At 35.1% G+C, this 24,587-nt stretch overlaps 1 non-coding gene and 2 pseudogenes across 1 annotated transcript; 2 read left to right on the top strand and 1 right to left on the bottom strand.

Moving 5' to 3' along the window:
* Positions 1-12,721: 12,721 nt before the first annotated feature.
* On the top strand, positions 12,722-23,187 carry LOC131029994 (light-independent protochlorophyllide reductase iron-sulfur ATP-binding protein-like; annotated as a pseudogene).
* Positions 20,008-21,114, top strand: LOC131030031 (photosystem II protein D1-like; annotated as a pseudogene).
* Positions 21,234-21,308, bottom strand: TRNAM-CAU (transfer RNA methionine (anticodon CAU)). The gene has a single exon. It is a non-coding gene; the product is annotated as a tRNA-Met (tRNA).
* Positions 23,188-24,587: the final 1,400 nt, after the last annotated feature.

Genomic DNA, 24,587 nt, shown 5'->3' with positions numbered 1-24,587 from the left:
ACTAGAAGTGATCTGAAATGTGCTATTACTGATATTAGTAAAGTGGTTTAATGTTTTGGTTAAATGGTATTTGAGTTTTAGATCTGTTGCATTGTATCAATTATATTTCAGTCAACCGGTAAAGTTTGATAGTGTAGCTGTGGTTTTGGTACAGTGACTAAACTAGTTAGTTTAGAAAGTTGTTTCTTAGTTTGAATTAAGTTTGGTGAAATTTAAGTATATTTTCTATCTACTGATTCACCACCCCCCCTCTCAATAGTTGACCAGATCATTATAGTTTCATCATATTATCAATATCGGCAGCAAGTAGCAGTGATGGTGTTACAATCTGATTGTTATATCTGATTAGTGTTGCCATGAATGAAAAAGGGGGAGAATGTTGGCATGATTGGCATAACTAATGCATATGAGGTGATGCAGTTATACATTGATGACTAAACTGGTAGAGGATAGAAGACTATTTGTGATGAAGAGATTGAGATTTTGAGATTAGATGACTTGATTAGCTAGTTGTGTTGTCATTGATGGCAACTTATGATTACTGATGTTTTCTGATGTTTGGTTTTTTCATTTAAGTGATTTAGTCTACTGGAGACAAGGTTTATCGCCAATATACAGATTGAAGACTGTGAAATAGGACTTTAACCGGTATATGAAAATATTTTTTACTTGAAGTGGATGATTGGTGATGATTGGTGATTTACAGTTTGGAATGTAAGCTTTTATCATGGAAATGAGTATCTAACCGGAACCATATCTTGTGATGATTATCGAAAGGTATGTTTCTAATTTTTGATGAATTTTTGCCAGGGTTTTAGAACTGGTGAAGATATCATCAAACCGGTAATGATTTTTGGTATGGCGGTGATAGACATTGAGCCTACATGTTGATGGTAACATGGCACAAACTGCGTCAAGTGTTTGAAAGATATTCTGGTACATTTGAAAAGTGAATTTCTTGGGAATGTGCAAAGTGCTTAGCAAGATGAGCTAGGGGTTTGAATTTGCTCTAGATCGACTTGTTGTGATGACTTATGATCATTTAATGGATAATATTGATTTTTAATTGATTATCATGATCCATACATGGATATGTAATGAGTTGGAAATATATGTGATGATCTATGTAGTAAGTCTTAGGGTTTTGATGCCGACCTAGTTTTAAAGGTTATTTATGTCGGTAAGGTTGATGTTTTGAAGTGTTGGTGGTCTTAGAGAAGAGTGAAAAGTTGTACCACAGAAGAGTGAGATATGCATGAGAGTTGCAGATAGTGAAGCATAACTAGATTTGATTTAGCAAGTTGAAAAGTGAAAGTAATAGATCACTTTTTCACTGTTGTTCTCTAACAATTACAGCAGCTAAAATCCTTTAACTTGGTAGGTCCTGACAGGCCTTATATTGTAAAATCCCCTAATAGGGTAGCTCTCAAAATGAGTGGTAACTCCTCTCACGAGGTTGATCTTAACAAGTCATTAATCTCCTAACCGGGCTGCACATCCAAATCCCTTAATCGGGTGACTCCTGATAGGGTTTTCTCCTAACAGGGTGTATTGTAACCTCCTAACAAGGTGTACTTCAAAAGAGTACAAATATTTATGGATACTAACTCCCACCATGGTTTTTTCCCTATTTGGGTTTCCACGTCAAAAATATGGTGTTCATGTGAGGAATGATTTTCATGTGATGTTATTGATTATCTTTAGTTTATTCATTATTTTTGAATACATAGGTTATAGCAAATTTTTAGAGATTTATCAATGATTACCGGTACTGTTTAATGAATTGGCATATGTGGTAAATGAATTTGGATGTGTTGTATGTTTGATTTGGGTTTAAAGTTTCAAATTGTTATTAATATTGATTCACCCCCCTCTCAGTATTAACCAAATCCTCATAGAATTAACAAAAGATAGCTTAGAAACCTATAAATACCTTAAAAAATTCGTAGGTGAAAAGCCCTTGAAAAATCATTCTGAATGCACTTGAACTCACTTTAAAATACTCAAGATCTCTCTGAATCACCTTGGTTTGCCTTTAACTTTCTTAGACTAGCTCTGAGTGCTTGGTGGTGATAAATGAGTCACTTTTTTTCCTTTTAACCTGTGAAACCCTAATTCCTCATTGACATAAATGTTTGTTGCCATATCATACCAGATACAAGATCCATCATGTATGCATCAATAAAACTTCAAAATGACTTCTCCAATGTCTAAAACAAGTTTGCAGATGATAATAAGGGGTTATGCAAGGTTTATCATCGATTTTCCTCCCCCTAAGGCTAATGCCTTAGTTACCGGATGCATTTCCTACTATCAGTGGACGAATACCTTGTTTTGTCAGATGACCATCTAAGGTATTTGATTTTGTCTGTTGATCCTTAGACATTCAAATCCACTTCCTATCATGCTCCTTCTGGATATCATCAACTTTTTGCTTTTTGTTCTCATTGGATTTATAATTTCTTATCGGTAGGTTCTTGCTTCTACAAAATTTAACAACGTGTCCTACTTTGTTGCATGCATAACAAGTGACATTATTCTTTTGGATTGCCTTGTTGTAGCCTTGATTATTTCTTGACCTACATTGATTAGCCATATGTCCAAACTCTCCACATGCATAACATTTTACATTCATTCTACAATCTTTTATCTTATGACCATACTTTTTGCTATTGAAACACTGACCAATAAATGAATTGTTGTTCTACTTGACTCTATTTCCACATTGACTTGCAATCTGACCAAAATTATTGAAAACAATGCATTTACTATTAAATTTATGTCCATTGGGTTGTCTTACCGGCCGATGAACTCTAATTTTGGTTGTCTGGTGGATTTTTCTGATTATTCTTCTAACCTGATACATCATCTTGATTTGCAGTACTGAAGTTTTCTCCATGCTCAAATCCAAGACCTCTAGTATCTTCGTTGTGCCTTTGATCCTTCAATAATTCATCAAGCTTTGCAGAACTGGCCTTGAACTTGTCTTTGTACTCATTTCTAGTATCTAGATCACCTCTTAGGACTATCATCATTCTTTCCAACTCTTGGTCATTGTTCTGAGATTGCACTAATTCATTTCTCAACATATCATTCTCATGTGCCAACCTAATGCATTCTTCAAATCTATCTTTCAAAGATTTGGCAAGATTTTCTTCATTCTTCTTCCAATCTTCAATCTCCTTGGACATCCACATGGTTAGGGCTTGCATTTCATTCTTTATCACACCATTCTCTTGACTCAACTTTTGGCATAGTTCCTTTAGAGAATTCTTCTCTTCATCATCCTAATTTTGTAATTGATCATAGAGTTATTTCCTTTTGGCTTGTGCAAATGATAACTTATGTTGCAAAGTAAGGATGAATTCCTTTGCATATCCCATCTCATCTTTTGTAAAATTTAGCTCATCTTGCAGCTTCATTTTCTTCAATCTTTTAGCATCAAAGTCCTCAAGTGCTACTTCAAGTTCTTTCCTAAAAATCGTCTCCATGGATTCTAGATTTAGGATCTTCCTTAAGGTGTTATACTTATTCTGAGGAACTTTTCTCTGATACCAATTGTTGGAATCCAAGAAAATTGAGAGGGGGGTTGAATCAGTGTTCTACCAGTGAATAAAAATTTAATTCATTTAGATACTTATCCAATTAACAACCAGTAAGCATATAAACAAATTATAATGAAGAACAAAACAACCACAGGAAATAACACCATAACACCATAAATTTATACATGGAAAACCTTAAAGAGGAAAACCACAGTGGGATTTGTGACCCACAATATCTATCCACTAGCTAAATAAATAAATATTACATGAAAGGGGCCTGCACATGTAGGAAGGAACACTACCTAGAGCACATTGATCATCACAAATGAGCCTCACTGACTATAGATACAAAATATTGAATTACAATAAAAAAATCTAAACTCTGAGTGTGCATCTGATATGCTAGATGAGTTCCAGTTTAAGCATAGACTGTACTGGTTAACACTGAAACCTTCCTTATCGGTAACCTAATTCTCTTTCCAATCCTCTTGACAAACAACCAAGACCAAGTACATATCATTACATTCACATAATGTCAATCAAGATCTCGCTCACACAATTGCATAAATTCTATATATCAAAATGACCTAATAGACTGACTTATATACCCTTACATACATGAATTCCTTATGTCAACTTACAATCATATTATAAAAGATAAATACATGTCATCCCCAAAAAAAATATAAACATTAATCTTCATGATCATTACCGCTTGACCTTTTATTGGATCTATCTTCTATGTTAGCCTCCAAATACCAGTTCCTAGTTTGTCGGTTGCCCTTGCCTATTGGTTTCCTTAAATGTCAGATGTCAATCCTTGAATACTGGTGGATACCAAATAAGTATCCAACCCAAAATGATGTGTTTTGCCATCAATGACAACACCATGAGCCCAAATGAGTGTCAATTTCCAACAACCAATGTAATTAATATTCATAAGAATATAGTGTTGTGTTCAAGGACAAAACACATTTCAATCTGGCATCACTTCTTGAGGGATTTCAATTTTTGGAGAAGGAGGTGAAGCTTGATTATGTACCTACAAAAGAACAAATTGTTGATATCTTTAATAAAGAACTCTCTAAGGATACTTTTGAGTTTCTCCATAAGAATATGAGTTATTCCCCCTCCTTTTCAGAAATAGATGCATATAGAGGTGAATTAGTCCAATACACTTTGTGACTATCATTATTTTGGACTAATGATTGGGACTTCCTCTTATGGGGAGCTAAGTGTTGTTGTGAGTTTTTGAAGAGCTAAGCAGAATAAGCTAACAGTTTTTTATTTTGGGTCTTTGTCCTTGATTGCAAAATGGGGATAATTAGAGTTTTGGTGAATTGGAGAATAGTATACTTGAATTTTAAATGTTAGAGTGTGATTGACAAAAGAGGACAATAGTGCATTTAAAAGCATTAAAATTTTGATATGAGATTTATTAATATTGTTGTTTTCATTGATGTCAATATGCTTTGGTTGTCATTAGTGACTGGCTGGTACAGTTGATGTTGAGCTTCCTATGCAGTTGTGTTGAGAGATTTGATCCACATTTCTTCCATATTGTACATCTATTCATGTGGTTTGGATATTTTGTTAAGTATTATTTAGAGATGTTAGATTCGGGATTTGGTGCTTTGGATTTTAGTGCTAAGGAATCTTTTTTCACCAGTGTGTGATGGTGTTTGACAGTGTTTTTGTGTGTAATGCATGCTCCACATTTCTCCTCTTTATGGTTTCTGGTGTTGTAGTTATAGAGATAAGTTGGTAATGTCCTTAGCTTCATTCTATTCAGTTGGCACAATTTCTTGAGCTTTAGAGGCATGGTTTCAAACTTCGATGGTTTTTACTCCAAGTTTGACCAACCTTGGGTGTTTACACTTCACATTGTTTCTCAATATGATGACTATCTTGGTCTCAGTTAAGACGTGTTGTGGTCTGATTTATATTCTTTTCCATCACAAGAATTTTTAGTGATAACCTATTTTTAATTGTGTTTGGCAAAGATTATTAGCTCAGCTTGGGAGATTTTGTATATGTAAGGATGGTATAAATAAAGGATTATTTGTTGAGGATGACATCTGAGTGTGTGCAATGGGCAAGAAAATGTGAGTTGTGGCAAATATGTATCAATGTATGTGATGAAGGTGTGTGAAACAAGACCTATCTTCCTGATCATTTTAGTTGGCAATAAGTGTTGTTTGAGTTGGTGAAAAATGTTGAGTAGTGTGGACTCTCATGTGTTAGCTATTGGAAGCACTGAGCCAAAGGTATCTATAGATCATATGGTTGCAAAGGTGTATCAGTGGTGGATTCTTTCTCTTTTATTCTTCTTCATATATGAAGTGGTCCCTTTGGTAGTGAGTTGAAGGTATCTATAGATCATACGGTTGCAAAGGTTTATCAGTGGTGGATTCTTTCTCTTTTATTCTTCTTCATCTAGGCAATGAGCCCTCCTGTAGTATGTCTTTTTTTCTTTCTTTCAGTCAATGAGCCTCTTAGCAATGAGCCTCTAGTAGTGAACCTTTCTTTGTAAAAACCACCTCAACTTGTGTGACCCTAACAAGTATTCATATATTGAGAATAGTGTTGGAATCAATGAACACTGAGAGGGGGGGTGAATCAGTGTTTTGTAATTTGCAAACTTATTTCATTGATTCTCAATCCACCAGATGCATAAGAAAGAAAGTAAAATGTAGAAGCTCAAAGAAAACAACCAAACAACCATAACACTAGAATTTTTATGTGGAAATCCAGAAAGGGAAAAACCACAGTGGGATTGAGTACCCACAATATTATTATACTATGACCAGAAATATGATAATATTACATAAGGGGCATGCACTTCCATTCAGGCACACTACCTAGAGCCCACTGCTCATTTACAAAAAGGGCTACAATCAAAATGAAGGCTCACTGCCTTACAATCTATTATAATTGATTGCAATGATTAATGTAGTAGAGTATAGCATCTAACTATGCCAAAATGTAGTTTTGGTTAGGCTCAGATTATCTTCTACAACTGATATGTCTTTCTACTATGTTTTCCTACTCATTCACACACCAGAGCATCAAAACCTTCAATTACATTCACCAAACTTGTAAATTCACTCTTATAGACTTCCCTTTCTCTCTACATCATCAAAATGTTCAACCAATTCAATCTTATATATTAGCACCATCAAAAAGAAATCATATATCATGTCGACTTCCAAAAACTGCATAACATGCAACATGAAATGTGTATCACCAAGTTGGCTCAATCCAACCACAAATCTAAATGTGGACCAAAATAAGATGATAAAAATATTCCCATAAGTCAACCCAAACACCTTGAAAATGAAACCAATCACCGAAATTATCCCAACAAAACTGCAATACACGTCACACCAAAATAGCTCTAGTCTAACTAAATTATCAGATACCAAATCTCTAGACTTGCTCATGAATCAACACCAGATATCAGGTTTAGGAAATAATTTGTCTCAAACCTAGAATTAGTTGCCTTGATCACTGTGACCAAATTTGCATCACCAAAATCAAGAAGTACACAATGATCTCATCCTCTACCAGTTACTAAGTTACACCTTCCAGACTTATACCTTATGAATAAAATGACTTTCATTAAGTCAAATATATGTACATTGGATGTGATTGCCAAATTGAGTTTCCATGAATGAAAACCCCTAAGCATCTATCATGCACCAATCTTCATTAGACAGTGTCTCTTGCCAACAATCTCCCCCTTTGGCATTGATGGAAACACTGTGAAAAATGAACTATACACTCAAAGATGCAAAACTTCAAAATTTCAAACTCACCAAGAATCTACAAGCTCCCCCAAATAATTCACCATTTTTCACTCTTCTCTCTCCCCCTTTGACAACAATGCCAAAGATAGGAGTCCACCAAAATTGATATACAAATATATGTACAGTTGCTCCCAAAATTTGAATATGTTTGCAAAAATTGTCTTAAGGGACAAAAAATGGTTATCCCATACCTTCTTCAAACTCTCCAAAATGTTGATCATTCCACTAAAAAGGTAGGCATGCATCTTTTCTCCTCTTTTGTCTTTCAGAATAGGCTTACTCAGTGCAACCTTAGCATCCTATATGCTTCTCATCAAACAATCTATTTGCGAAGTGATAAGACTCCTTACTTCACCTACTCTATCCAAAACTATTTCCTTTTCTTGATTTAGAATTTTAATCTTATCTAATAACTCAAAACTTGTGGTTCAAAACTATTAGTCGAGACTTATTTGGGTACATATGACTGTGATATGCTAGCTAGTTACCCATCACATTCTGTAATTTTCTTGTCAATGTCTATATTTAACTTTAGTAAAATTAGACATGACTTGTATATGTTACCACCTTCATCAAGTGCATCTTGAATACCTTTTAGTGTAGTAACTAAATTGACTCTATCATGTTCAATCATTTTCCAAAATTGTTTCAATCGCATAGCATTGAATTGATTCAAAATATTAGTGTTTGTTGCCTTCTCCAAGGACTCAAAATGAGAACCTGCAACATTCAATAAACTCTTAAGCTTATCAGAGGGATCAAATATGTCCAGTTTGAAAGATGGCATAATTTTCTCCAACATGTCTCCTGGCAATGTTATCAATTCTCTATTTGCAGAATGGGATTTAAGTAAGTCCTCATTGACTTTAGATAGTGTGAGAGTTGTCAACTTTAGTGCTTGAATTGGAGATAAAGAGCTCAGATCGATAGGCCCTTGACCAAAATCATCCGAATCAGTAGCAACTTGTTTCTCTTTATCAGGTACAATGTCTCTTGCCACTGTTACCAGAGCCTGATCTTCCTTCTTCTCTCCTTTCTCCTTTGCTCCTTCCTCTGCACTCTCATCCTTATCCACATTAAATAACTCCTCAACAACCTTGTCTAACACAACTTGAATTACTGAAGGATCTTGTACAACTTCACTAGAGATATAATTAGCACCATCAACATCATCAACTGTGGTATGCACCCCGGGCTACTCTTCTGAAATAATTTGGTCTTTCTGCTTGTCAAAAATAGTTGGATTAACTTCTAGAACAAATGTGTCATGAGATTGCTCCAAGTCAGATGACCGAATTGAAATCATATCTTCGATCTATCAAAAATTATCTCAAAATTATTTCTATCTCCTCACATACCTCATCTATTTTGTTGAGCGTAAGCTTATTTACCCTCTTTTTACTTTAGAATATTTCTTTTGCAAGCTTCAATAATCTAATAACTTTATCTGTAGAGATGACAGAGGATAAGTTTACTAGTACATACTTCTTTATTCTCTCATCCTCTAGGCTAGCAATATACCTTCAAGCATCTAGAATGTCATATAATTCCTTAGGAATCATGGATGACAACCCTATCAATGCTTTACTAAAAATATTCATATACTGTACAACAACCTCTTCAATTGCTCTTTGATCTTTATCATCAGAATTTTCATTATATACAAATAAATTATTGAGATTTCCTTCCTTTACAATTTCATTCATAATCTCATCCAAATATTTTGGGGGCATGATAGTATAAGAACCTTCAATCTTATCTGATTTAAGAGCTTCATCAAGTTTTGATTTTTTCTTACTTGATTTGGTTCTACTAGATGGCTCACCTTGAGTTTTAGGCTTCTTTGTAGGCAAAGATTTATAGGATGGGGACTTCTTGACTACCCTAGCATATGTTGTAGTCTTCTTTACCTCTTCATCTAGGTCATCTAGACCAACCCGTATAGCCTAATTGGTAGTGGAATCGGTTAGAAAACAAAAGTGCTAAGTTGTTGTCAACCAGTAAACAAGAACAAAGCGATGATCAAGAGACTGTTATGGATGATTGGAGAAGATTCAGGTGTTGCGGTTCAAAATATATGTTCATAACATTGTCATGAGTCTATGATTGAAATCACATCAAGTTTCGTGAACCAAAAAGCACATTTATAATTGACTATTATGAACTCTGTGAAGAAGAATGAATATCGGTATCAGATCTTTAATTGGTAATGATTTAAGGTTTGGTGGTGGATCTTATCATGATCATAACTTAGTGATGATGTGTCATAATCCATGTGTAATGATAAGATGGTATTTGAGCGAGTACAAGGATCAGATTTCTTGGAAAATAACAAAGTGCTTAGAAGAATGAAACAAGAGTTTGATTGCTTATCAAATCGATTTGAGGTGATCATTCAATGGTGGAAATCATCTAGAAATTTTTTGTAATGATCTGTAATGTATTTTGGTGGAGTTTTTTTTGTGCTAAATGAAAAGTCATTGTATCTTGTTGATATAATTAGGTTTTGTAGCCTCCCTAACTGAAAAGTGTATCTAGGGCTAGTTGGAGAAGAGGTTTTGGTATGAGTGGTTTGAGAAGAAGGTATTGTCAAACCAATTTAAAGTGTCTGCATGTGTGTAGAAGAGTTTTGCTAAAAAGGAACTATACTACCAAGCAAGGAAGTGATGTAATCAGATCATTTGCCCTGGTGCTCCCTAACAGTTACAACAGTCTGAAATCCCTTAACCGGGTAGACCCTAACAGGTCTTATATTGTAAATCCCTTCACCGGGTAGCTCAGTAACTTGAGTTTGAAATCCTCTAACAAGGTTACTCCTAACAGGGCTGAGGCAAAATCCTTTGACCGAGTGACTCCTAACAAGGTCTTCTCTTAACTGAGCATATTTTAAGCTCTTAACTAGGGTAGGCCTTTAACCAGGTATATTCCAAAAGAGTGGAAACACATTTGGTGGGTACAAATTCCCATCATGATTTTCCCAATTGGGTTTCCATGTCAAAAAAAAGTGTGTTCATGTGGTGGATGCATTGTTGATTTGTGCATTTGATATCTTTACTTTATTTTCATATTGATGAACACTTGAGTGAATGGTTTGTTAAATAAATCTAGAAGATTGTTTGAGTAGTTATTAGTACAATTTTTTGAAGTGTTGCATATTTGTTTTATTACTGATTCACCTCCCCCTCTCAGTAATAACCGGATCCTTATAATAACAATTGTTATCAGAGTACTAGGTCCTCTTTCTACATAAGCTTAACTGCTTGAGGTAAAGATCCAAGATGAAGAAGGAGGATTCTAAGTTCACAAAGGATAACTGTGGAGTCTGGAGCGACAAAATGCAGATCTACATCAAAGGTATGGGGCCATAATTATGGGAGCATGTGGTTAATTAGTACACACCTCCTACCGGTACTCTAACTATAGATCAAGTCAAGGAGCTACAAGAGAATATTCAAGCATTGAAAACCATTGTAAGTACTCTTACTGATTCAGGGTATATTTATGTTCATGGTTTAGAAACGGCTAATGAAGTTTGGGAAAAATTTGAAGCTAATTTATGGTGGAGATGAGCATGTGCAAAAGCTAAAGAAGAAAGCCTAAGAGGCAAGTACGATGACATGAGGATGATGGAAGGTGAAAACATCACCTAGTATGGACAAAGAATAAAAGAAGTAGTTGGAGGAATCAAAAGTGTTGGTGGAACCATAGTAGAAGACATAGTGGTAAGTAAAATGCTTAGAACCTTACTACCTGCTTATGCTATTAGAGTATCTACTATCCAAGAATTGAGGTCAGTCAGCAAAGATAAAGTTATGGTTGATTCATTGATAGGAAATCTTATTGCTTTTGATTGAATAGCTTTGACAATAGTATACCTAAAGAAGAATCTTCTTTCAAAGAATTAGTATCTAATGCACTAGTAAGAAAAGGAAAGGATGTCTATCATAACCATGACTATAGGTCAAGTCATCATGGTGGTGGTAATGAAGGAGTGGATGATGAACATAACATCATGGAAATTGAGGCTTTATTGGAAAAGAAACTTCCTACAGGCACCAGTGAGTATAAAGATATGTTTCCTCTTAAGTGCTTCTCATGTAACAAAATAAGGCATATTGCTACTAATTGTCCTAATAGTGATCAGAAAGAAAAGTTTAGAGAGTTTAAGACAAAAGGTAAGAAACAATGTTATGTTACAGTAGATGAAGGTGTTACCAATGAGGAATCAGAGGATGAAGATAATGAGGAAATTGTTATTTAGTAGTTAAGGAAGATATCTCTGACAAGAAAGCTTTAGTGTCCCATATTGACAGTAGTCATGAGTGGGTCATTGATAGTGGTTTCTCACACCACATGATCGGTGACAAGAGAAAGTTCATCTCTCTTGAATAATTTGATGGTGGAGTAGTGCGATTGGCAACAATACACCATGGTTGGTAAAAGGTAAAGGTTCAATTTCTTTAAATGGAAAAAGTAATGTTGATGATGTGTATTGGGTTGAAGGATTGAAGCATAACTTTGTGAGTGTTGGTCAACTAAATGATAAAGGTTATCATCTTGACTTCAAGAATAGAGTGTGCAAAATTTTAGGAAGCAAAGGAGAAGTGATTTCTATCGATAAACAGACAAAAGGTAACTTATTCCATCTTAATACTAATGTTAAAATTTGTTTGGTTGCAAAATTTAAAGACTATTGGTTATGTCATACAAGATTTTGTCATGTAAATTTTGATAATTTGGTCAAGGACAGCAAGTCAAGTATGGTTAGAGGTATGCCACAACTAGTCAAACCAAACAATGTGATTTGTAAGGAGTGTCAGTTAGGTAAGATGGTTGCTTCCTCTTTCAAAAGAAAATCATTTTCTTCTGAAAATATTTTAGATTTGGTGCACAATAATTTATTTGGTCCTATGAGGACTAGGAGTTTTCAAGGTGATAAATATTTTATGATATTTACTGATGATTATTCAAGAATTATGTGGGTTACATTTTTGAAGGAGAAGTATGATGCTTTCAGCAAGTTTAAGGCATTCAAAGCCTTAGTGGAGAAAGATATAGGTAAGAATCTAAAGTGCCTGAGATCTGACCGGGGTGGAGAATTCACATCAGCTGAATTTTTGAAATATTGTGATGAGAATGAAATCAAGAGACAACTATCTTCACCAAGGAAACCATAGCAGAATGGGATTGTAGGAAGGAGGAACCGAACCATACTTGAAGTAGCATGAACAATGTTGATACAAGGGGATGTACCTCAAATATTTTGGAGAGAAGCAGTTAGCACTGCAATATACACAATGAACTAGATATTGGTCAAGAAAGGTAGTGACAAAACTCCCTATGAATTATGGTATGGTCATACTCCTAATGTTAGTGATTTTGAAATATTTGGTAGCAAGTGTTACATAAAGAGAGATGAGTATACCAAAAATTTTGATCCTAAAAGTGATGAAGGAACTTTCCCTAGTTATTCAACTAAAATCAAAGCATTCAAGTGCTTTAACAAAAGAACCAAGGAGAATATGGAAAGTGTTAATGTGAAAGTTGATGAGTATTCTGAAAAATCTGATGATACCAACAAGTCTGATGCAGTAGATGAACAAAAGTTGGTGATAATTGAACCAGAAGTTCAAAAGGATGTTGAGCAGAATAGTGCGGTGGATGTTGCTCAACCGATGGAAAAGTAAGAAGAAGAAGAAGATGCTTCTACATTGGAACTGGTTATACCTAGATATGTAAAGTTGAATCACTCAACGGATTATATAATTGGAGACGGAAATGTTGGAGTACAAACATGAAGAAAGATCAGAGAAAGTGCTTGTCTGATTTCCACAATTGAACCTAAGATAGTGAGGGAAGCTCTCAAGGATGATGATTAGATAAAGGCTATGTAGGAGGAGCTTCATCAAATAGAGAACAACACTTGGTCACTTGTCCCTAGACTAGCTGATAAGAATGTGAATGGTACTAAGTGGGTGTTCAGGAACAAATTGAATGAAGATGGTGAAGTGGTAAGGAACAAGGCTAGACTAGTTTGCAAAGGATATGCACAAAAGGAAGGTGAGGATTATGGAGAAACATTTGAATTGGTTGCTAGACTTGAAGGAGTAAGAATGCTACTTGCATTTGTAGCATTCAAAGGATTCAAGGTATAACAAATGGATGTCAAGTCTGCATTTTTTAATGGAATTCTAGAAGAAGAGGCTTACATTGAACAATCGAATGGGTTTGTATTGATAGAAGATAAGGACATGGTGTGTAAACTTCATAAAGCTTTATATGGGTTAAAGCAAGATTCAAGGGTATGGTATGAGAGACTCCATTCACACTTGATAAATATTGGATTTCAAAGAACCAATGAGGACAAAAAAGATTACTTGAAGATAGAAGGAGACAAGTTATTGATTGCAGAAGTGTTTGTAGATGATATCATATTTGGAGGAGATGATGAGATGAGTTTAACTTTTTTAGAAGAAATGAAAAAGGAATTTTAAATGTCTTTGATAGGTGAAATCAAATTTTTCATTGGTTTGTAGGTCCAACAGATGAAAGGAGGAATCTTTATCAGCCAGTCCAAATGTGTGAAGGAGGTATTCAAAACCTTTGGAATGGAAGACTCTAAACCAATTGGAACCCCTATAGTTACTGCTTGCAGATTTTCTGAGGAAGATCATTCAGATCCAGTGGATGAAACTAAATATAGATCAATGATTGGTAAACCACACTATTTTATTCATAGCAGGTTGGGCATTGCTCATGCAATTGGTAGAGTGGCTAGATTTCAGATAAGTCCTAAAGAGACTCATATAGTGGCAGTGAAGAGAATTTCTAGGTATCTTAGATGAAATGTTGATTATGGATTATGGTATCCATACAAAGTGAACTTCTCTTTGAAGGTGTTCATAGATGCTGATTGGACAGGTAATATAGATGACCGAAAGAGCACAAACAGTGGTGCAATCTTTCTAGGATGAAGATTGGTATCCTGGACTAGTAAGAAAAAAAGTTGCATTTCTCAGTCTACAATAGAAGTAGATTATGTGGCTACATCTATGAACTATACTCAAACAATATGGATGAGACATGGTTCAAGAAGACTATGACAGAACGAGTGGTCATATATTTTGATAATACAAGTGCAATAAACATTTCAAATAATCTTGTATTGTATGCTAGAACAAAGCATATTAAACTGAAGTATCATTATTTGAGAGAAAGATTGTAGGAAAATAAAATTAGGATGGATCATGTGTCAAGCAAGGAGAAATTGGCTGACATCTTCACTAAGCCATTTCATAAAGAAACCTTTGAGTATCTCAGAGGCAAGCTAAGGGTTATACCCCTACAACAGGTCAACTAAAATGTTGTTACAACATCAATCCAGTGAACTAATTGAAGATCTTTCACTATGGATTGATGAGAAAAGGGCTACTCCTTAGGGGGAGCAGCAAAGATGAAGAAAACAATAGCAATAGAAGATGAATTTGACACTTTTCATCTTTGGCATTATTGTCAAAGGGGGAGAATAAAAGTAAATGGGGAGAAGAATAGTGAAGAGAAGAAAGAGAAGAACTGGTGAAGGGAGAAGAATATGTGACATGGGATAGAAGAAGAAAATAATAGTACAACAATCATAACAATTAGAGTTCTAGTTTTATGTGGTGAGATTTTGGTGTTTCCATCAATGCCAAAGAGTGAGATTGTTGGCTTAACTGATAGAGATGATGACCGGTAAAGTTGATATGATGATTGTTGGCATAACTGATGGAAATAAGGAGATGAGAACATGAATGGTAAAGTTGATATGATCAGGTATTTGTTGTCATTGATAGCAACCATATTTGTTTAGTCATCTAGGTCATCTAGACCAACCGGTAGTGAAATTAGTTAAACAACAAAACTGCTAAGTTGTTGTTAATCAGTAATAGGAACAGAGTGATGATCAAGAGATTGGTACGGATGATTGGAGAAGATTCAAGTGATTCGGTTTAGAATGTGTGTTCATAACATTGGCATGAGTGTGATTGAAATCGCATCAAGTTTAGTGAACCAGAAAGCACATTTATAATTGTTTGTTATCAACTTTGTGATGAAGAATGAATACCAGTATCAGATCTTTAACTGGTAATGATTTAAGGTTTGGAAATGGATCTGATCATAATCATAACTTAGTGATGATGTTTCATAATCCCTGTGTAATGATAAGATGGTATTTGAGCATGTACAAGGATCAAATTTCTTAGGAAATAATGAAGTGCTTAGAGGGATGAAACAAGAGTTTGATTGCTTATTTAATTGATGTGCGGTAATCATTCAACAATGGAAATCATCTAGAAATTTGTTGTAATGATCTGTAATGTATTTTGGTGGAGTTTTTTATCGAGCTAAATGAAAATTCATTGTATCTTGTTGATGTAATTAGGGTTTGTAGCCATTCTAACTAAAAAGTGTATTTAGGTCTATTTACAGAAGAGGTTTTGGTGTCAATGGTTTGAGAAGAAGGTATTATCAAACTAGTTTAAAGTGTCTGCATGTGTGTAGAAGAGTTGTGATAAAAGGATCTATACTAGCAAGCAAGGAAGCATTGTAATTAGATCATTTTCCTTGTTGTTCCCTAAAAGTTAAAGTAGTTTGAAATCAATTAACCAAGTAGACCCTAACAGGTCTGATATTGTAAATCCCTTCACTGGGTGGCTTATTAACTTGAGTTTGAAATCCTTTAACAAGGTTACTCCTAATAGGGTAGAGCTCCTAACAGGGCTGAGGCAAAATCCCTTGACCGGGTTGATAATATGATGAAACTATAATGATCTGGTCAACTATTGAGAGGGGGGAGTGAATCAGTAGATAGAAAATATACTAAACTTTCATCAAACTTAACTCAAACTCAAAAACAACTTGCAAAACTTATCTGGTTTAGTCTCTGTATCTAAAACTGCAACTGCGCTATCAAGCCTTATCAGTTGACCAAAAAATCAATGATACAGTGTAACAGATCTGAAACTCAAATATCATTTAACCAAAACCTTAAACCACTTTACTAACATCAGTAATAGCTCATTTCATATCACTTCTAGTCATTCAAACCTATCTAAGTGGATTTATCAGTTATTCATATCAATCATATCAAAAACACAGTCACAAAATCATTCACCACTTTACACAATGATTTTTCATGTGGAAACCCAAATGGGAAAAACCACGGTGGGGATGGATACCCACAAGTATTCTAAACTCTTCTGAAGTTTTCCCTGTTAGGAACCAAGCCTTGTTAGAAGCTTTACAAAAATTTCTCATTAAGAATAGATCTAGTTAAGGACCACCTAGTTAAGGGATTGACTACAATACCTTGTTAAAGGTAATTCCTTGTTAGAGGTAACCTCGGTGGAGGATTTCAAATCCAAGCTAATGGATCACCTAGTTAGAAGATTTGAACAAGAAGCCTACTAAAGATTACCTAGTTAGGGGATTTAACTATTGTAATGGTTAGAAAACAACATGGTCTTTGTTGATCTGGTAATAGCACTACTCTTCTTAATCAAATACTTTTATGCTCCTTTTTTCCTTCACAACATTCTGCAGATACACCTTTTGGTTCGGCAACAACAACTCACACTTAACCAAATTTGCTAGCACAATTTACAAACAACTTCATCAACCTTAAATACAAATACAATAGGTCAGTAACACGACACAAAACCTAAGATCTCATAGAGATTACAAACATATCGGTTCAATCTTGACTATTAGATTACATAGCAATCCACTGCACATTGTTCAAGACAACTTCAACCGCTCCTAGATCACTGCACATTGGATCATGTAACTCATCACGCATTTTTCACTCCATGATAAGAAATTGATCATTCCCAAGATAAACAGTTATCTCTACATTCCAAATCCACTTTGAAACTCATCACGTGCATCATGCATGTGTGGCATCTTCATCTTCACTCATCATTCAGCCATAGATCAACACAACCGATTCTCCAAGCTCCATCAGGTAGGGTTTTGCATATCAATGGGTTAGGGTTACCAGTTTATCACTCTCCTTCAATAGTAATACTAGTTTCCATCACTGCTTCATTACTAGTTATATTACTACATCACTACCAGTTACAATACAACTTCATTACCATTTTCTATTGACATCATTGACAACACTATACTTCATAAAATGCCATCATTCTCCCCCTTTGGCATTGATGGCAATACAAATATCAATACAAATAACAATACCACTTGATTATGATGATTGAGAGTAAAGCATATACATAGAATAGGAATCCTAGTTTACATTTTTTCCATATACTCTCTTGTGACTGTATCTCCATGTCTTCAGCAATTAACTAGATATTGATCATATACAGTTCTTCTTCCCCTTTGATAGCAATGCCAAAGTGAAGGTAAAACTTACAGTTTTCATACTTCACCATTCTACAACTAGTTGCTCCCCCTGTGGAGTAGCTCCACTCTACACCAATCCTTCTTCAAGATTTTCAATAGGCTCCGGGACTGATGTCTTCCACATCTTCTTAATTAACTTCATGTAGGGGTACAACCCCTAACTTACCTCTAAGATACTCAAATATAGCCTTAGGTAGAGGTTTAGTAAAGATATTAGCTAGTTGTTGTTTTGAAGAAACATGCTCTAGTTTTACTTTGCACTTTCTCTCTCAGAAAATGATACTTCATCTCAATATGCTTAGTTCTAGCATGCAACACCGGGTTCTTTGAAATGTTTATAGAACTTGTGTTATCACAAAAAATTCTTACCGGTTCTCATATCTTCAACTTGAAACCTTCCAAAATATGTTTCATCTAGATTTCTTGTGTGCAATTCATGTATGTTGCAACATATTCAACTTCTGTAGTTGATTGAGAGATACAACTCTGTTTCTTGCTACTCCAAGACACTAGTCTACCTCCAAGAAAAAATGCTCCTCTAGTTGTACTCTTCCTGTCATCAATATTGCTTGCCCAGTCTACATCCGTATAGAATTTCAAATCAAAGTCTCTTACATATGGGCACCATAATCCATAATCAATTATACCTTACAAATATCTGAAAATTCTTTAAGTTACAACCACGTGTATCTCCTTCAAACTTTTCTAAAATCTGGCAACCGATCCAACTACATGAGCAATATCTAGTTTGTTGTGATCAACATAATATAGTTTCCCTATCATAGACTTGTACTGTTTTTCATCAACTGATGCAGAATCATCTTCCTTAGACAATTTACAGCCTATAACCATTGGTGTTCCAACTGGTTTATAGTCTCTCATTCCACAAGTCTTCAACACTTCTTTCACATACTTGAACTGTGTGATAAAAATTCCTTCCTTCATCTATTGAATTTGCAGACCTATGAAAATTTTTATCTCACCTACTAGAGACATCTCAAATTCACTCTTCATCTCATTAGCAAAGTCATCACACATGTCATCATTACCTCCAAAAATGATATCATCAACAAATACCTCACTAACTAGTATCATATCTCCCTTTGTCTTGAGATATATGTTATTGTCTTCACTGGTTCTACGAAAGCCTATCCTCACTAAGTGAGAGTGAAATCTTTCATACCATTCCCTAGGTGCTTGCTTCAAACCATATAGTGCCTTGTGTAATTTGCACACCATGTCCTTTTCTTCAGTCAATGCATAACCATCTAGTTGTTCAATGTAGACTTTGTCTTCCAATATTCCATTTAAAAATGTTGACTTCACATCCATCTAATATACCTTGAATCCTCTATATGCTGCAAATGCAAGTAGAGTCCTTACTCCTTCCAATCTTGCAACTGGTGCAAATGTCTCACCATAGTCTTCACCTTCTTCTTGTGCATAACCTTTGCATACCAGCCTGGCTTTATTTCTAACTACTACTCCATGTTCATTTAGTTTATTTTTGAATACCCATTTTGTACCTATTACATTATTGTTCTCTGGTCTGGGTACTAGTGTCCATGTATTGTTCTTCTCAATCTGGTCAAGTTCTTCTTCCATTGCCTTGATCTAGTGTTCATCTTCAAAGGCTTCCTTTGTTGTTCTAGGCTCAATAGTGGAGATCATACAAGATTTCTCTCTTATCCCTCTTCTAGTTAATACTCATGCATTCATGTCTCCAATAATCTGATCGGGGTTATGATTGATTCTAACATACCTTCGAATAACATGATTATAGCCTTCAGGTTCTTCTTCTTCTTTACTTTCTTCATCTTCTACAGGACCTACCTGATTTGGTTGAACTGGGATTGTAGTATCCAGTTCACCAACTTCTGGCTTTACCAATTCTAGTTCCAAAAACAATATGTAAGGTTCTTCTTCTTCCTTCTCCTTGTTGGTTTCTCCTAAATCTTTGAGAAGCTCATCTACTCGAACATTAACAATTTCAATATTTCTTAGTTTGGTTGTTGCAACACTTGTAATCTTTTCTCTTGGTGGAGTAACCAAGAAATATGCCTTCATCACTTTTAGCATCAAACTTATATGTGCATATAGTTTATCAAGGAAGATACCATGAATTTCTATAGTATTCATAAAGATGTCAAAATAAATATTGGTTGACATATAGATATGTCTCATATTATACTGTTGAATAACAAGCCTTATGTGTATGCTTGGGAGCTTCTAATGATTAAATAAACCAAGTTATAACCATGACTACAATTTTAGAAAGACGTGAAAGCGCAAGCCTATGGAATCATTTTTGCAATTGGATCACTAGCACTGAAAACCGTCTTTACATTGGATGGTTCAGTGTCTTGATGATTCCTACCCTATTAACTGCAACCTCTATATTCATTATCTCTTTCATTGCAGCTCCTCCAGTAGATATTGATGGTATTCATGAACCTATTTCCGGTTCTCTTCTTTATGGAAACAATATTATTTCTAGTGCTATTATTCCTACCTCTGTAGCCATGGGTCTGAATTTCTATCCCATCTGGGAAGCAGCTTTTGTTGATGAATGGATATACAATGGTGGTCCCTATGAGCTAATCGTTCTACACTTCCTACTTGGTGTAGCTTGCTATATGGGTCGTGAGTGGGAGCTTAGCTTTTGTCTAGGTGTTTCCTTGGATTGTTGTTGCATATTCAGCTCTAGTAGCAGTAGCTACTGTTGTTTTCTTGATTTACCCTATTGGTTAAGGAAGTTTCTCTGATGGTATGCCACTAGGAATCTCTGGTACTTTCAATTTCATGATCGTATTCCAGGCTGAACACAATATTCTTATGCATCCATTTCACATGTTAGGTGTAGCTAGCGTATTTAGTGGCTCTCTATTTAGTGCTATGCATGGTTCTTTGGTAGCTTCTAGTTTGATCAAGGAAACTACCAAAAATGAGTCTGCTAATGTAGGTTACAAATTTGGTCAGGAAGAAGAAACCTACAATATTGTAGCTGCTCACGATTATTTTGGCTGATTGATCTTCCAATATGCTAGTTTCAACAACTCCCGTTCTCTACATTTCTTTTTAGCTACTTGGCTAGTAGTAGGTATCTAGTTTACTGCTTTGGGCATCAACACTATGGATTTCAACTTAAATGGATTCAATTTCAACCATCTGTTGTTGAGAGTCAAGTTCATGTAATTAACACTTGGGCCAATATCATTAATTGTGCTAACCTTGGTATGGAAGTGATGCACAAGCATAACGCTCACAACTTCCCTCTGGATCTAGCTGCTATTGAAGCTAATTCTATAGACGGGTAATTACTCAATCTGATGAATTGTTAGTGTCTTTCAATCCTTGAAAAGCAAAAATGAAAGTAGTACCAAAACCAAAAGGTTTGGTATTGCATTTTTGCATCTAATTTTTCTGTCATAAAACTAAAAGTTATTGCGAGCAGAGCACAATAACTGTTTATTGTACATCCAGCAGGAATTGAACCTGCGACTTCCCAATTATGAGTTGGGTGCTTTAACCATTCAGCCATGGATTCATATTAATAATAACAATAATAATAATAATAAGTATCAGCTCAGATCTTAAATTGGATACCCAAAACTATTGTTTTCAACAAACAAATAAAGAAATGTAACGAACTTGCTCAAGAGTTGTATTGAAGGTTATTTATCTTGCAATGCATCACTTTGATGTCTGGTCAGAGCTTGCCAACAAAACTGAAGAGTTCATAACTAACTAATAATATGATAGTTTCATTATTAGTTCATTTTCGGGGCTTAGAACCATTCTTCTTGAAATGGAATGACCGTAGACAAAGACTGTCAATTAGTTTGGGGCGAACAAAGCCAAGTGGTTCTAAGGCAATGGATTGTGAATCCACCACGCGCGGGTTCGATCCATGTCATTCACCCGGTAAAAAAAATCGACCGGTATCATGAATCAAATGATGAGTGATTGACGATACATTATGTTATGTGTATATGTATATATATACATATAACAAATGTTATGTATGTATGTTGCTATATACATATAACAAAATCTAATAAGAAAATAGAGATATTTGAAAAAAGAACAAACTGAATCGATGGGAGGATTGGGATCTTTCCAAAACTATTTCCTTGGTTTTGCATTGATTCATTGAAATAACCATACACGACATCACATATAACATAACAAAAGCATTCATTTGGAGGCAGTAACCAAATCGAATCCCGAACCTATCTTCTCCTCTTATCGTTTGCCATGCAATCAATTGGTTTTTTTATTCTATTATTTGAATAAAGAGAACTAATTCTTAATTAGCAGGGAGTTCCATCCGCTTCAAATTAATGAATAAAATTGCATTGATCTGGGAATGGAGGAAGGGTCTTTTTCTTGGCTTCCTCCATTTACTTAGGAGAGAATGAGGTTTAAGATGTGAGGGGGCTAAAAAAAAAACAATGTCAAACAATGTAACATGCTACAATTATATAATATAAATAAGGCAAAGTTCAACTCAAAATTAGATCAAACAAATCACAAGTTTAGATAAAAAAGAAATAAAAGGAGATGAAAAGATGAAAATAGCAATTTATGGAAAAGGCAGAATTGGTAAATCAACCACTAGTTGTAATATTTCAATTGCCCTAGCTAGACGTGGTGAAAAAGTGTTACAGATTGGATGTGATCCCAAACATGATAGTACTTTTACTCTGACAGGATTTTTGATACCTATAATTATAGATACTTTGTAGTCCAAAGATTATCATTATGAAGATGTTTGGTCCGAAGATGTCATTCATAAAGGTTATGGAGGGGTAGATTGTGTGGAAGCTGGGGGGCCACCTGCAGGAGCCGGATGCGGGGGATATGTGGTAGGAGAGACTGTGAAATTGTTAAAAGAATTAAATGCATTTTATGAATATGATATAATATTATTTGATGTATTGGGTGACGTGGTTTGTGGAGGTTTTGTTGCTTCGTTGAACTATGCAGAGTATTGTGTCATTATTACAGATAATGGATTTGATGCATTATTTGCAACTATCAGGGAAAAGGCTCGTACACATCCACTGCGATTAGCAGGTTTGGCTGGAAAACATACATCTAAAAGAGATCTTAAAAATAAATATGTAGAAGCTTGTCCAATGCCCATAATAGAAGTGTTACCTCTTATTGAAGATATTTGAGTTTCGAGAGTCAAGGGCAAAACCTTATTTGATATGGTTGGATCCAAACCATCACTTAACTATGTATGTGAATATTATTTAGACATAGCAGATCAAATATTGTCCCAACCAAAAGGTATTGTGCCAAAGGAGATTCTAGATCAGGAATTATTCAGTTTGCTCTCTGACCTTTATCTCAATCCTATTGATGAGGGGAAACATAAAAATAATAGAGAAAATTTACTTGGATTTACGACGATTTAATCAACATAGTTATAATCATTTATGTCAGTGAAAATTGATGAAACTCTCACTATCGAATGTGAGACAGGTAATTATCATACTTTTTGTCCAATTAGCTATGTATCTTGGTTATATCAAAAGATTGAAGATAGTTTCTTTTTAGTTCTGGGTACAAAGACATGCAGTTATTTTCTGCAAAATGCACTTGGAGTAATTATTTTTGTAGAACCTCACTATGCAATGGTAGAATTGGAAGAAGGAGATATCTCGGCTCAATTGAATGATTATGAAGGATTAAAAAATCTTTGTATTCGAATAAGAAAAGATAGAGACCCAGCGTGATCATATGGATAGGTACTCGTACTACAGAGATAATCAAAATGGATTTGGAAGGTATGGCACCCAAGCTAGAATGGGAAATTGGAATCCCAATTCTAGTGGCAAGAGCGAATGGACTCGATTATGTTTTTACTCAAGGAGAAGATAATGTGTTAGCTGCAATGGCACATTGTTGTCTAGAACCGAAATTCTCTGTTCATGAATGAAAAGAAACTATACAAAAAAAATTCATTTCTCATTCTAGAAAGAAAGAGGAATTGGTTGAATATGCAAATCACCCCTCAGTTCTTTTTGGATCTTTGTCATCCAATGTGGCTTCTCAACTAAATCTAGAATTAAAATGTCAATCCATCAAGGTATCAAGTTGGTTACCTACTCAAAAATACACTGATCTTCCATCATTGGGTGATGGAGTTTATGTTTGTGGTGTTAACCCATTTTTGAGCTGGACAACTACAACTTTGATAAGATGCGAAAAATGTCAATTAATTGAAGCTCCTTTTCCTATCGGTCTAGATGGAACGCGTGCTTGGATTGAAAAGATTTGTCCTATATTTGGTATTGAACCCCAAGGTTTGGAGGAAAGGGATGAACGGATATGGGAAAGTTTAAAGGATTATCTTGATTTGGTACATGATAAGTCTATCTTTTTCATGGAATGTGTAAAGCGGAAAATCGAACCCTAGGTGTTCCCCCCACTCCAAGGAGAGAGAAAGGAGGTCACTAGGGTTGACGGTTTTCACTTAGGAGAGACTTTACATTCAAAAGAGGGGTTGAAACTCACAATATCCAATCCCACACAATGCAATATTGAATTCTAAATGAGTTTTAAGGGTTGAGACAGCAAGGATACCCTCTTTTGTAAAGAATGTAGATAGAAGGATGGAACTAGGGGTGCATGTAAAGTAAGAAAGATTCTCTTATAAATGGAAATAGGGACACGGGATGAAGCTGGGGACCTAAAATTAGTAGTAAAATGTCGAGATGATGCTGTCTTGCAAATTTGAGAGAAAGTTGACGGGACGATGGCGCCTAGAGTGCACACGGTCCTCCGAAAAATCCGCGAAATGAAGGGGGATCTG

Source organism: Cryptomeria japonica, chromosome 7 (genome assembly GCF_030272615.1).
Source record: "Cryptomeria japonica chromosome 7, Sugi_1.0, whole genome shotgun sequence".
NCBI classification, from domain to species: Eukaryota; Viridiplantae; Streptophyta; class Pinopsida; order Cupressales; family Cupressaceae; genus Cryptomeria; species Cryptomeria japonica.
This window is presented reverse-complemented; position numbering and strand designations above follow the sequence as displayed.